This window comes from Heterocephalus glaber, unplaced genomic scaffold (assembly GCF_053883595.1).
Source record: "Heterocephalus glaber isolate CG9 unplaced genomic scaffold, H.glaber_assembly_v1.0 deba00000621, whole genome shotgun sequence".
NCBI classification, from domain to species: domain Eukaryota; kingdom Metazoa; phylum Chordata; class Mammalia; order Rodentia; family Bathyergidae; genus Heterocephalus; species Heterocephalus glaber.
In genome coordinates this window covers 9517866-9532569 of record NW_028258153.1, presented here as the reverse complement: position 1 = coordinate 9532569, position 14704 = coordinate 9517866, and the positions used below count along the sequence as shown (strand labels likewise).

Below are 14704 nucleotides of genomic sequence, written 5' to 3'. Positions count from 1 at the left end.
CAAAACTTTTCATGGTTGCTATGGGATACCTTCTAAATATGCGACCGGATGTGAGTTCCCCAAGTTGTTATGCAATGAAAATGTCATAGAGCCTAAGTATAAGTTTTTTCAATTACATACCCAGAGAAATGTGATATTTCCCCCTAGGATTGTATTATATTGTGCTTGGCCATGTGTCAGTAGATTTCAGTAATGGAGAATTCAAGCCATTCTAGCTACGGGGCACTAAGGACTACAGACTGATTAATTTGGGGCTGATAATTTGAATGTTGCCATTTTGTTTTTCTTAATAAAGGAATTTGTTTTCCAACAGAAAGTGTAAGAGATTTTCTCTGCCTTAAAGATACTTATGCATAGTAAATGTGGTCATCACATTTTATGTAGCTTTTGACTATTAAACTTTTCTGCAATGAACATTTGTTCAGTTGTCTCCTCTACTGAACATGGGCTCCCTGAGGGCATGAAAAATATCATTTGTCTTTATGGCCTGAATATCCAGCACAGTAATGGATGTATCAGAGGTGGCCCATGAATGGTGGTTAATGAACTCATGTATGATGCAATGCCGTGGTCTACATAAACGAGTGGTATTTTGGAAAAGAGGCCTTTGAAGGAAGGCTATGTCCAGAAATAAGATTTGTTCTGAATAAGGCTCGGCCTTACTCACAATTTTTGCTCCAGGGAGAGAGTAAGAAAAATTCAATTGGAACTGCATTTCCCCACAAATATATAGAAACCCAGAAAATAGACAGGATTTAGAGCAGTGGGGCAATACCCTAATAATCTACTGATATGGTCTGGCCATCTCATCACCCGAAGGTAATTATATTTGCAGTTTAGAAGGATGCACATCATGTTATGTTTCCCATGTTCCTCTGTATTATCCTGCACTTCCCTCACTCATCCCTTTGCATTGGATGGTGTCATTCCAGTGAAAGTGATTATCATGATGTTGTTAGTATAAGGAAGAAATTTATTTTGAGAGTATGACATTAATCCCAGCCTGTGTAAAATTTTAGGTAGACACTTTCAGGAAATTGTAGTCATTTTGCATTTCCCTTTTACATGCTGGGGCATGTTGCCCTTTGAAGTCTCTCTTGCCCAAAATAGTATGTACTTTCTTGCATATAGATAATCTCTTCCTTACCTTCCTTTTACTCTTCAAATATTCTTTCCCATCTGGAGATGAGCACAGTTCCCTAAAGACTGTTGGTTTGTAGCAGCTGCAGTAAAGAAAGCTCATGTGGAATCCAAGTTTGCATTTTATTGCAAGTGAGGGAATGGGGAAGTTCAGCTCAAACAGTGATTTCCAGGTAGGGGACTCATATCTATTCTCCATTGGCTTTATCTGAATCTGCATACCTACTACCTATGCCTACTCCTCAGACCTGTATTTGATCATTACTTTATGGGATTTTGCAAATTCAGCTCTCAGGAAGTTGATGCCTCCTTAATGCTTGCCTGTGATTATGGTATGCAGCCAGACTGCAACTCTCAGCTTACCTGACAGCAGTTTACCCTAATTGTAGGCAAAAAGACTCAACATGATGTATAGGGAACAATTTAATGGGCTCTACATAATCAGACAGACCTGGATTCAACTACTGGCTATATCTCTGAGACTTTGAACAAGCTGTAAAATGGAACTTTTTTTTTGGGGGGGGACCGGGGATTGAACTTGGGTCCTTGTGCTTGGGCAGCAGGTGGCAAAACCACTGAGCTAAATCCCCGGCAAATGGGACTATTAATAATATTTGCTTAACAGTCATGGAATTAGGAATATGGTGTATATAAAGTATCTGGGAAGCAGCAGGTGATTAATAAGGAGTGAAAATTAATTCTACTTTTGATTAACTTTCCCACTAGTAACAGGAGATGAAAGATGGTGAATAAATTGAGGATATGCTTTGCTAAAATGCCCTGTTGATCTTTCCATCCCAATTCTTCTGTTTATTTATTTTAAAATAAATTTTATTGTGTATCTATGAGATTTACAACATGACACTGTAGTATACATATAAATAATAAAATAGTTACTCTAGGGAAGCAGATTAAATCGGTCATCTCATACAGTTACTTTTTTAAAGGCAAATAGGAGCAGCTAAAATCCACTTATTTAACCAAAATCCTTAATACAGTGTCTCACTTTTATACTCTCTTAATACAGAAACTCTGAAAGTCTTAGAATGAATGAGGGAAAATAAGATGAAAACATGCTTTTAAGTGAAAACTTTTAAGAATATCAAAAATACCTGGCCTAGAATCTTTAGTTCAATTTATAAAATAATCTTTGTATATTCTTATCAATTATATTTGAATGATGTCCAAAACTACATTCTAGATAAAAGTACTAATTCCAAGCTTTGAAAGTATGTTCCTGTGGCCTCACACACTTAAAGAAAGAGCAGGTAGGGAGGAAAAAGGAAGAAAGCACACAGGATCCAAAGGTTTATGGTAGTTTAATTCTCAAAATGATAATAGTATTTGTTTGTCTGATTACTGTGTTTACTTTATTTTCCCAGCAATGTTCATGGCATTGCATGCAGAGTGGCATGACTTAGAGAATCATTTAGACACAATATCATCCTCCACCTTTAAACAGCTGTAATCTAATGAAAAAGACACAAAAGAAATACAAGTGAAAGCCATAGAAAAGCTCCTCAAATTTCATCTACCCAAAATCATATAGGGCTGGGATGGTGTATTTGAACTTCAACATTGCTTAAGTAGGTAAAGTGTGCAAAGGAAATGCCTTTGGCCACAGACAGAGCTGTTTCTATCACATACATTTGCTAGATCCAGCTGCATTTCCTAAATGCTGAACATATTGTCCTGGCTGTTTAGATTCTTGGCATCCAGCACCACATTCCCAAGAACCAAGGGCACGAAGCATAGCAGTAGCTTTCCCTAAAAGGCCTGTAAAGCTATGACTCGTTTATTCTCCCAAAGAGCCAACATACTTGTTAAAGCACAAGATCTGTTGCAACTGACATGGCTCTGAGTTAAACATAGAGTTCCTTCAGTAATAGTCTCCATAGCTGTCAAAACTACTGTAGGTCAAAGGTTAGCAGCAGCATCTGGCAGCACAAAACCAAACCTAAAAAGTTAAAGTGCATGCTGGACCATTGAGCCCAACTCCTGTCACAGAACTGCTCTCTCTCTCTCTTTCTCTCTCTCCCTCCCTCTCTCTCTCTCTCTTTCTCTCTCTCTCCTCCTCTCTCTCTCCTACTCAGTCTGAGTAAATGCTTCCCCAGAGTAGAAGTTTATAGATTACACTGGATGCATTAAAAAATACTGAAACCAGAGTGACTGTTTAACTCCAGGAGAGGGATAGTCAAGGCTCAGAAAATGTTGTGGGATGTTCAAAAACATTTGTTTCTATTCACTATATTTTTTAAAGCAAAAATAAGAATTTTAGGTGGCTCAGTTAAGATATTCAAAATCATAGAAAGCCAGAAATATTGAAAAACAAGTCTAAGGTCAATTTTCATGGAAATGCAATAGTGGGACAGTAATGCACGTGTGAGAAGCAGAGAAGGCACAAAAAGGCTCTCTTCAGGCTCTTGGGGCCCACAACTAACCCTGCAATCTAAGTGATACATCGGCATACATCAAACAGATGGCCACATTATACCACTTTTCTCTGAGCCAGTGCTGAGATGGAAGGACTAATAGAGTTCCAAGAGGACAAGAGGCCTAAATTAAGGTTCAGAATGCAAACTGAAACAAATGAGAGGGTGTCCCTCTAAGACAGGCTAGAATGTATGAATCACTTTAGGCTGAAAACTTCTGTTGTCTCAATTACAGGTGTGTTTAACATACTAGCATATTGATTAAAATGCACTTGTAGTATTTCCCAGATCCTAACCTAAGGATGGAATTAAATGCTTTATAAGCATGACAGATCAAAGAAGAGGATAATTTGTCCTAGCAAAATTATTTAAAAGGTTATTATCTTTGAGTATAACATTTTAACTCAAAGAATCTATCTAAGTTAATAATTATAGGACTAGTTACAAAGATATCCATCACTATTATGTTTTGTGTTGGGAAAGAATGGAAAGTTGAAAGCCATTTAAATATTTGTCTAACAATAATATATTGTATAGTACATTCATATACTGGAATAATTTTTAGGAATACTGGAATATTACATTCCAGTACTGGAATAATATATTATAGATGAATGACACAGAAAAACATTAATGACATATCATTAAGTGAAAAAAGCAGTTTAGAAAAATAATGATCCAAAAGACACAGTTAAGAAGGTTAAAATGATAAAATATTTGCAAAACAGATATTGGATAAAGGACCTGTATCCAAAATATAGCATATTATTTAAAACTTGTAAAACTTGTAAGGAAAAATGCAATTAAAAATAAGCAAAAAATATTTGAACAGATACATAACGATGGAAAGTAAGCACAAGAAAAGATGTTCAACATGATTTGTCACTAAGGAAATGCAGTTTAAAACAACAATTAGATGCTACTATATATCTTTTACTATAGCTAAAATCTGAAAGACAAAGCCAAACAAAAAACTACTGATTGCTGCCAAGGATGCTGTACAATGAGAAGACTCATTCATTGTTGATGGAATGAAAAATAATACTACCACTTTGGAAGGCAGCTTAGCAGTTTCTTATGAAAAACATAGTCTTATCATATGGCCCCCACAATCAGTCTCCTAAGTATTCATCCAGTTAATCCAAAAATATATATATCCACATAAAAACCCAAATATTTGTAGCAGCTTTATTCATAATTGCCAAAAACTAGAAGTAATCAACAAATCATGCTACATCCATACAATAAAATACTATTTAACCTAAGAGGAACAAGCTATCAGCCCATGCAAAAACATGAATAACTCTTAATACACATTGGAATAAGCCAGTGTGACAAATCAGCATTCTGTATACTATTTTAATGATATTCTGGAAAAAAAGAAAGCTATAGAAACGTCAGATCAATTAGCAGTTGTCAGGAGTTTGAGGGAGGGGGGTGGTTGAATGAATGTAGAATAGCAAATTACTTTTTAGAGTGGTAGATTTATTCTGTGTGATGATGTAATGGTAATTGTATGACACTATCCATTTATCAAAATCTATAGAGCTTTGCAGCACAAAGAGTGAAATTTAATGTATGCAAATTTAAAAAGTCATTGAGAAGATCAGATCCCAGGATACGATTCAAACAATGACAAGGAAACCATCTATATTAGAAATGTATAAAATGACCTCCCTGAAGAAGGTGGAGAAAAGTGCTGAACTAAATAACTTTAAAAATGAGTAGAAACCAAAACTAAAACAGCACATAAACTCTGTACTGTAATTGGTAAAGTTGTTTCCCATGAAAATAGAGGTTAACAATTCTGAAACCACTATATATGTATACTAAAATTGAGCAATTAGGTAAATGGATGGCAGATGGTGAAAGAAGTTTCTTCTGTTTAGAGTGGGAATTTATACACAAGCAATGGAAGAAGTCTAGAATGATTCATGCTGTGTTTACTAGATTAGAGTTGGAAGCATCAGTATGAACTCAAATTTAATTTAATATAGATACAGATAAATATATAAGAATAAATAATAATAATGTATGCTGGAACCCGGCCCCGTGGACGTCAGCAGCCTGAGCCCCGCCAGACCATGCTGCACAGATGCCACGTGGCATCTGAATCCACACAGCAGAGTTGCTGGAGGAACATAAAGGTCATGGTTATGAGTCCCAGAAGATAGAGCAGAAGTGAACAACAGAGAGGGCCTTTCTGATGTTCCTCAATGAAAATTGAAGCCCACTCAGAAAGTGAAAAACTCTTCAAAAAAGCACATTGGACCATAGTGGATGGTAAGTTGGTGGGATCAGCACCTCTCATAAAAACCCAGACTCAATTAGGGGGAAGGACAGCTGGAACCTGCAGTAGAACCTTGCAGAGTTTAATCCTGCAGGAGGTCAGGGACCTCAACTTGGACCTTGCAGCCAGAAATCAGCCTGAATCTCAGTAGACTATAGCTGGCTTGCTGAGACTAATAGACTTAGACCCGCACACTGCTACACACATTGCCTACCCGGATAACAGAGACATATCCTGAGGGAGACCTTTTTTTGTTTCTTTGTTTTGTTTCATTTTTTTTTTCTTTTTTCTTTTCTTTTTCTCTCTCTCTATCTCTTCTGGCTCTATATTTCTCTCCCTCTTTGTTCCTGTTCCTGTCCCATTCTGAATTTTTTCTCTCTCTATGTCCTCTTGACTATCACTTTTATAGGAAGGTGAATACAATTTCTAACTTCCCTATTGTTGTCAGTTTTTTCTGTACTTGTCTCTGTTCTTTCACTCTGTCTTTTCCTCCTGTCTTCAACAGATGCCCACAATTTGCATGATCTTCCCATGTCCTCTAGCCTCACCTCTAACCTTTCCCTCTCCCTCTGTCTCTCTACCCCTCCCTCACCAACCCCTGCTAAATCCTTATCCCAAAGAGTAAATTTGCCATATTGAAGGGTTTACTTACAACAAACATATTGTGGGCTGGCCCTAGATTTTGATCTAATGCACAGTGGTTAAAGATGACAGATTACCTGCAACCACAAATTGTCATTTTCTAAGGTGTGTTTGATGCTGATTGTGTAAGTTGGGCTAAGGTGTTGTGATTGATCTAATCAATTGTCCTCCCTGGAATACTAAAAATGAGATTGCTTAAGAGTCAACAGAGACTCACAGCCTGAAAAGTCCAGCTGTACCTGGAAGATATCTCTGAGAAGCAATCACTCCATAGGGGCTATAATCACAAGTAATAAAGATACTCACAGTAAGAAATATTGGAGTATCAGCTCAGGAATTAAAGCAAAAAATAGCACCAACAACAGAATTAAAAATGAGAAGATAACTTGGCAAGACACAAACAGAGACTTCCAGCTCACCGAAGGCAAATTCTGGGGGAAACAAGGTGGAAAAATATGATAATCAACCACCTGGACACCCTGAACTGATAGCACAGGAAGTAACAAAACAGATGAATGAGGCTCTAAAAAAATTCAAAACAGAAATAATTTCCCAGATAACTACAGAGATGGTGAGCAGAGTGAAAGACATGATTAGAGGCTCTAGAACAGCAACAGATTAAAAATAATAGATGAGCTCATAACCATTCTGGAAGCCTTGAACGAACACCCAGCATAAGAAAGAAATGGAAACCATGATCACCCAACATAGGAAAGAAATGGAATCAATGAAACAGATTCAAACAGTTATCCAGGGATATTAAAAACTCCATTGAAAGTATTCACAGCAGACTGAGTGAATGTGAAGATAGAATATCAGATATACAAGACAGTATTGTGGTTAGTGACCATGAAAACAGAGATTTCTTAAAAATAGTAAGTGTCCATGAGAAATTAATCCAGCAGCTGCTAGATGATGCAAAGAAGAATAACATAAGACTCATAGGAGTCCACAAAGAAGCAGGAGAAAGTACAAATGATGGAAAAAAACTGTTCACAGAAGTAATAGTATAAAACTTCCCAGTGAGAGGTAGAGAATTTGACATACAGATAAGTGAGACATATAGAACTCCAACTAGCCATGATCAAAAGAGCCCACACCTAGACATATAATAATCAAGATACCAGAAATGCAACAGAAGAACAACATCCTACAAGCAGTTAGAGAAAAGAAACAAATCACATACAAAGGAAAACCCATCAGAATCACAGCAGACTTCTCAACACAAACCCTCAAGTCAAGGAAAGCCTGGAGTGAAGTATTTCGAGCCCTAAAAGAAAATAACTTCTGACCTAGACTGTTGTGTCCTGAAAAATTATCTTTCAAAATGATGGGGAAATTAGATACTTCCATGACAAGGAACACCTGACAAATTTCATGAACACCAAACAAGCACTCCAAACAATTCTAAACAATATCCTAGAAAAAGACAATGAAGGTCACAACTCCATGATGCCCAACAGAGTGAAGCCACCAGACAAGGCAAGAAACTAAAGGGAAAGGGGGGAAAAGAAAAAGAAAATACCCAACAACAGTAAAACATCATGACAAGGTTGAGTCAATATTTATCAATTATAACCATCAATGATAATGGCCTCAATTCACAAATCAAAAGAAATAGACTGGAGGCATGCCATGGCTCCCACCACAGAGGAGGCCTCCAGGTAGGCATGCCACAGCTCCCAGCCCAGAGGAGACTTCCAGGTTGGCAAGCCACAGCTCCCAGGCAGGACGAGGCTTCTGGGTAGGTGTGCCACAGCTTCCAGCAAAAAGGAGGCTTCCAGTTGGTGTGCCACATCTCCTATCCCAGAGAACACAACCAGGTCATCGTGCCACAGATCTCAAGCAGGAGGGGGCTTCTGGGTAGGCATGCTGAGGCTCCCACCACAGAGGTGGTGAGCCACGCAGGCGCCAGGAACACACACTCCCACTTCTTAAAATGAGAAGACAGGTAAACAAGCTTCAGAACCAGACTCCCAGATCACCTACAGCAACCCTGAAAGGAAACGAGATAGAAAATTCTGAAGCTCAACCACCTGGACTCCCTGAACTAGCAATGAAAGAGGATCTGGAAAAAAAGAAATCAGAAATAGTTTCTCACATAACAGCAAAGATCGTGCCCATAGTGCAAGACATGATTAATAAATCTAGAGAGGATACAGATAAAAATATAGCAGAGCTGAGGAACATGATGGAATGCCAACATAGGAAACAAATTGCATCCATAAAACAGGTGGAAACAGATTTCCAGGAGATTAAAAACTCTGTTGAAAGTCTACAAGAGGAATGAGACAATGTGAAGACAGAATTTCAGATATAGAAGATAAGATTGTAATTAGTGACCAGGAAAAGAAAAATTGCTTTAAAATTTTATGAGACCACAAGAAATCAATCCAGAAGCTGCTAGATGATGCAAAGAAAAATAACATAAGAATAATTGGAGTCAATGAAGAAACAAGAGAGAGTTCAGGTGACATAAAAAAACTATTTACAGAAGTGATGGCAGAAAACTTCCCAAGCAGGGGAAAAGAATTTGACATACAGATAAGAGAGGCATATAGGACTCCAACTAGCCTTGATCCAAAAAAAAATCTATAGGCATATAATTGTTAAAATTCCAGAAACCCAACAGAAGAACAAAATTTTACAGGCAGTTAGAGAAAAGAAACAAATTACATACAAAGGAAAGCCCATCAGAATCACAGCAGATTCTCAATGCAACCCCTCAAGGCAAGAAGAGCTTGGAGTGATGTATTTCAAGCCCTAAAGGAAAACAACCTCCAACCCAGATTGATGTACCCTGCAAAACTATCTTTCAAAATTGATGGTGAAATAATACTTTCATGACAAAGAGCACCTTAGGAAGTTCATGAATACCAAACCAGCACTCCAAAAACTTTTAGACAAAATCCTAGGAAAAGACAACAAGGATCACAACCCCAGGAAGCCCAGCAGAATGAATCCACCAGGCACAACAAGAAATTAAAAGCAAAGGGGGAGGATACAACAAAAAGAAAAAGTCATGAAAATGATGAGTCAATACATGTCAGTTATAACTATCAATGTTAATGGTCTCAACTCACCAATCAAAAGAAATAGACTGGCAGAATGGGTCAAGAAGCAAGATCCAACAATATGTTGCATACAAGAAACACACTTAATTCAAAAAGAAACTCATAGACTGAAAGTTAAAGGGTGGAAAACAATACTCCATGCAACAGGAACCCAAAAAAAAGCAGGAGTAGCTATCCTCTTTGCAAACCAAGTGAATTTCAAACCCACACTGATTAAGAGAGACAAAGAAGGAAACTATATCCTTGTAAGAGAACAATCCAGGAGGAAGAGATGACAATCATAAATATCTATGTGCCAAACACTAGTGCACCCAACTATATAAAACAAATACTAATGGACATGAAAAACCATATAAGCACTAATACAGTAGTAGTGGGGGATCTCAATACCCCATTGTAACAAACAGATCAACTAGACAGAAAACAAGCAATGAAATAATAGAACTCAATCAAACTCTTGAACAAATGAACTTAACAGATGTTCACAGAGTGTATCACCCCAAAAAATCAGAATACACATTCTTTTCAGCTGCACATGGGTCATTCTCCAAAATAGACCACATACTTGCTCATAGAACATATTTAGGTAAGTGCAAAGGAATTGAAGTTATCCCCTGTGTATTATCAGACCGTAGTGTGATGAAATTTGGAGATCAACAGCAAAAGAAACTACAAAACTTCATAAACACATAGAAATTGAACAACAAACTTCTGAATAACCAATGGGTCACAGAGGAAATTAAAGAAATCAGAGAGTTCCTTCAAATAAATGACAATGACAATACAACATATTGGAATCTATGGGACACAATGAAAGCAGTCTTACCAGGGAAGTTCATAGCAGTGAATAATCATATTAGGAAAACAGAATGAGCCCAGTGAAACAACCTGATGCTGAACCTCAAGCTTCTAGAAAGAGAAGAGCAGGACAAACCCAAATCTCATACAAGGGAGGAAATTATAAAGATCAGGGCAGAAATCAATGCAATGGAGACTAAGAGAACAACACATAAAATCAGTGAATCGAAGAGTTGGTCTTTCAAAAGAATAAATAAAATCGATAAATCCTTAGCCAACCTTATCAAAAAAAGGAAAGAAAAGGCTCAAATCCATGCAATGAAGAATGAAAAAGGTGAAGTCACAACAGACCCAACAGAAATCCAGAGGATCATCAATACCTACTTTGAGAACTTGTAATAAACCTCTAATAAAATGGAAAACACAGAAGAAATGAACAGATTCCTAGATACATATGAATTCCCAAAGTTAAAAATTCTAAGCACTCTAATTACAGTGAAATTGAAAACATAACTAAAAATTTACCAACAAAGAAAAGCCCGGGCCCTGATGGCTTCACTGCTGAATTCTACAAGACATTTAGAGAAGAATTATCGCCATTACTCTTTAAACTCTTCAATGAAATTGGAAGGAAAGCAATACTTCCAAATTCATTCCTGGAAGCAAGTGTTACTTTGATTCCAAAACCAGGGAAAGACCCAACAAAAAGGACAACTACAGCCCAATCTCCCTAATAAACGTAGATGCAAAAATCCTCAACAAGATACTAGCAAACAGAATACAGAGGGTCATCAAGAAGATCATATACCCTAACCAAGTCGAATTTATCCCAGGGATGGAAGGATGGTTCAACATACATAAATCAATAAATGTAATACACTATATTAACAGAGCCAAGGACAAAAGCCATATGATCATCTCAATAGATGCACAAAAAGCATTTGACAAAATCCAACATGTATTTATGACAAAAAAAAAAAAACCCTACAGAAAATTGGAATAGAAGGTCTTTATATCAATCTGATTAAGGCTATCTATGAAAAACCAACAGCCAACTTCATACTAAATGGTCAAAAACTGGAAACTTTCACACTAAAATCAGGAACAAGACAAGGATACCCACTATCACCAGTCATGTTCAATATAGTTCTGGAAACATTAGCCACAGTGATTATAAAAGAGAAAGAAATAAAAAGAATAAAGATAGGAAAGGAAGAGTTAAACTGTCGTTATTTGCTGATGATATGATACTTTACATAGAAGACCCAAAAACTCCACCAAAAGACTTCTAGACTTAATTGACAGATTCAGTAGAGTAGCTGGATACAAGGTCAACACTCAAAAAACAATACCCTTCTTATACACAAATAACAGACTCATTGAGAGAGAAATTAGGGAAGCAATTCCTTTCATAATAACATCCCAAAAAAATGAAATATCTATGAATTAATCTAAGAAAGGAAGCAAAAGACCTCTACACTGAAAACTACAGCACTCTGAAAAAAGAGGTCAAAGAGGATATAAGAAAATGGAAAGATGTCCCTTGTTCCTGGGGAGGAAGAACTGATATAGTGAAAATGGCCATACTTCCAAAACTGCTATATAGATTTAGTGCAATGCCAATTGAAATTCCAACAATATATTTCACAGAACTAGAGAAAACAATGCAAAAATTCTTTTGGAACCAGAAGAGACCTAGAATAGCAAAAGCAATTCTAGGCCACATAGACATGGCAGGGGGTATCACAATCCCCAACTTGAAACTATACTACAAAGCTACTGTGATAAAAACAGCATGGTACTGGCAAAGAAACAGACCTGAGGATCAGTGGAGTAGATTAGAAGATGCAAAAACAACTCCAGACATACTCAGCCACCTCATCATTGACAAAGAAGCCAACCATCTTCACTGGAGGAAAGATAGCCTCTTTAATAAATGGTGTTGGGGGAAACTTTCCGCCTTGCCCTGATGGAGCTGGACAGGCCCTGGGTTTGGAGAAGAGGACACTGAGAGAAGAGGACATTTGAGAGAGGACATTATCTGGATGAATATATTTCAATATGTGTAACACATCAACTTATTGTGACCTAGGAAAGGCTGCCAAGGATGTCTTCAACAAAGGATATGGGTTTGACATGGTCAAAATAGACCTGAAAACCAAGTCTTATAGTGGAGTGGAATTTTCTACTTCAGGACATGCTTACGCTGATACGAGGAAAGCATCGGGCAACCTAGAGACAAAATACAAAGTCTGTAACTATGGACTTACCTTCACCCAGAAATGGAACACAGATAATACTCTTGGGACAGAAATCACTTTGGAGAATAAGTTGGTGGAAGGTTTGAAACTGACTCTTGATACTATATTTGTACTAAACACAGGAAAGAAGAGTGGGAAATTGAAGGCCTCCTATAAACGGGATTGTTTCAGTCTTGGCAGTAATGTTGACATAGATTTTTCTGGACCAACCATCTATGGCTGGGCTGTGTTGGCCTTTGAAGGTTGGCTTGCTGGCTCTCAGATGAGTTTTGACACAGCCAAATCCAAACTATCTCAGAATAATTTCACTCTGGGTTACAAGGCTGCAGACTTTCAGCTGCACACTCATGTGAACGATGGCACTGAATTTGGAGGTTCTACCAGAAAATTAATGAAAAGATTGAAACATCAATAAACCTTGCATGGATGGCTGGTAGCAATAACACCCATTTTGGCATCACTGCTAAATACAAACTGGATTGTAGAACCTCTTTGTCTGCTAAAGTAAATAATGCCAGCCTGATTGGACTGGGTTATACTCAGACCCTTCGACCAGGAGTCAAACTGACCCTGTCAGCTTCAACCAATGAGAAGAACTTCAACGCCGGAGGTCACAAGGTTGGGTTGGGATTTGAACTGGAAGCTTATTGTGGTTTTGAGTAAAGCCTCAGATTTATCCCTCCAAGTGAAGAGAAATGAGCCCACTATGTTTTGTCCTTAATTCTGTGAAATTTTAAAAGTGTGAACTTTTTATTCTTCCAAAGAATTGTAATCCTCCTCACACTAAAGTCTAGAAATTGCAAGTCCATCCTCCAGGTGGTTCTTGAAGGCAGGCCTGGAAGTTGTCATGTTTGTCCCACATTCAGTTGAATTCTGCAGTGTTAATTTAAGCGTGTTCCTCAGTGACCATGTAGTGTCATGTTAAAGAAAACAACCTGACACCCCCCACACACACTCCGGTTTGTACAGTGTGCCCTGCATGTTCCACACCACTTTTTCATGACCTTTTAATATATTGGTCTCTGTGCTGTAGTGGAATCTTTAGTTTTGCATCAGAGTAAAATAAAATAAACCCATAACATTTGGAACATTAAAAAAAAATGGTGTTGGAAAAACTGGATTTCAACCTGCCAAAGATTAAAACTAGACCCATATCTCTCACCATGCACTAAATTAAGATCAAAGTGGATTAAAGATCTAAATATTAAAACAGAAACACTGCCTTGAAAGTGCAAGGTCCTGAGTTTGATCCCTGGTAGCAAAAAAAAAAAAAAAACAGAAACACTAAACTTGCTGGAAGATTAATTAGGTAAAACTCTTGAAGACAATGGCATAGGAAAAGACTTTATGAACAAAACCTCAGTAGCAAGGTAACTAGCACAAACAATCAACAACTGGGATCTCCTTTTATTAAAAATCTTCTGCACAACAATAGAAACCACCACCAGAGCTAAGAGACAACCTACAATGTGGGGAAAAAATTTTAGCAGCAGTATCTCAGACAAAGGACTACTATCTAGAATATACAAAGAACTTTAAAAAATCAGACCTCCCAAATTTAAAGACCCAATTCAAAAAATGGGCTTCTGAAATAAACATATTTCTCAGACAAAGAAGTAAAAGCACCAAATAAACATATGAAAAAATGTTCAACATCACTGGTCATTCGAGAGATGTAGATGAAAACAACACTGAGATTCCACCTCACCCCAGAAAGAATGGCTACTATTAAGAAATCAACCAACAACAAATGTTGGTGGGTTGTGGAGAGAAAGGAACCCTTCTTCATTGTTGGCGGAGTGCAGACTGGTGCAACCACTGTGGAAATCAGTATGGAGATTCCTCAAAGAACTAGGACTAGAGGTCCCATTTGATTGAACTATTCCCCTGCTGGGTATCTTCCCAAAAGAATTAAAAGAATCATACCAAAGTGATATATGTGCACCCATGTTTATAGCAGCACAGTTTGTAATAGTGAAAGCTTGGACATAGCCCAAGTGCCCATCAACTGGAAACTGGATAAAGAAGTTGTGGGGTTTTTTATAAAATGGAGTACTACTCAGCCAT

At 37.5% G+C, this 14704-nt stretch overlaps 1 pseudogene; it reads left to right on the top strand.

Moving 5' to 3' along the window:
* Nucleotides 1-12370: 12370 nt before the first annotated feature.
* On the top strand, nt 12371-13272 carry LOC101719736 (non-selective voltage-gated ion channel VDAC3 pseudogene; annotated as a pseudogene).
* The last annotated feature ends 1432 nt before the right edge of the window (nt 13273-14704 follow it).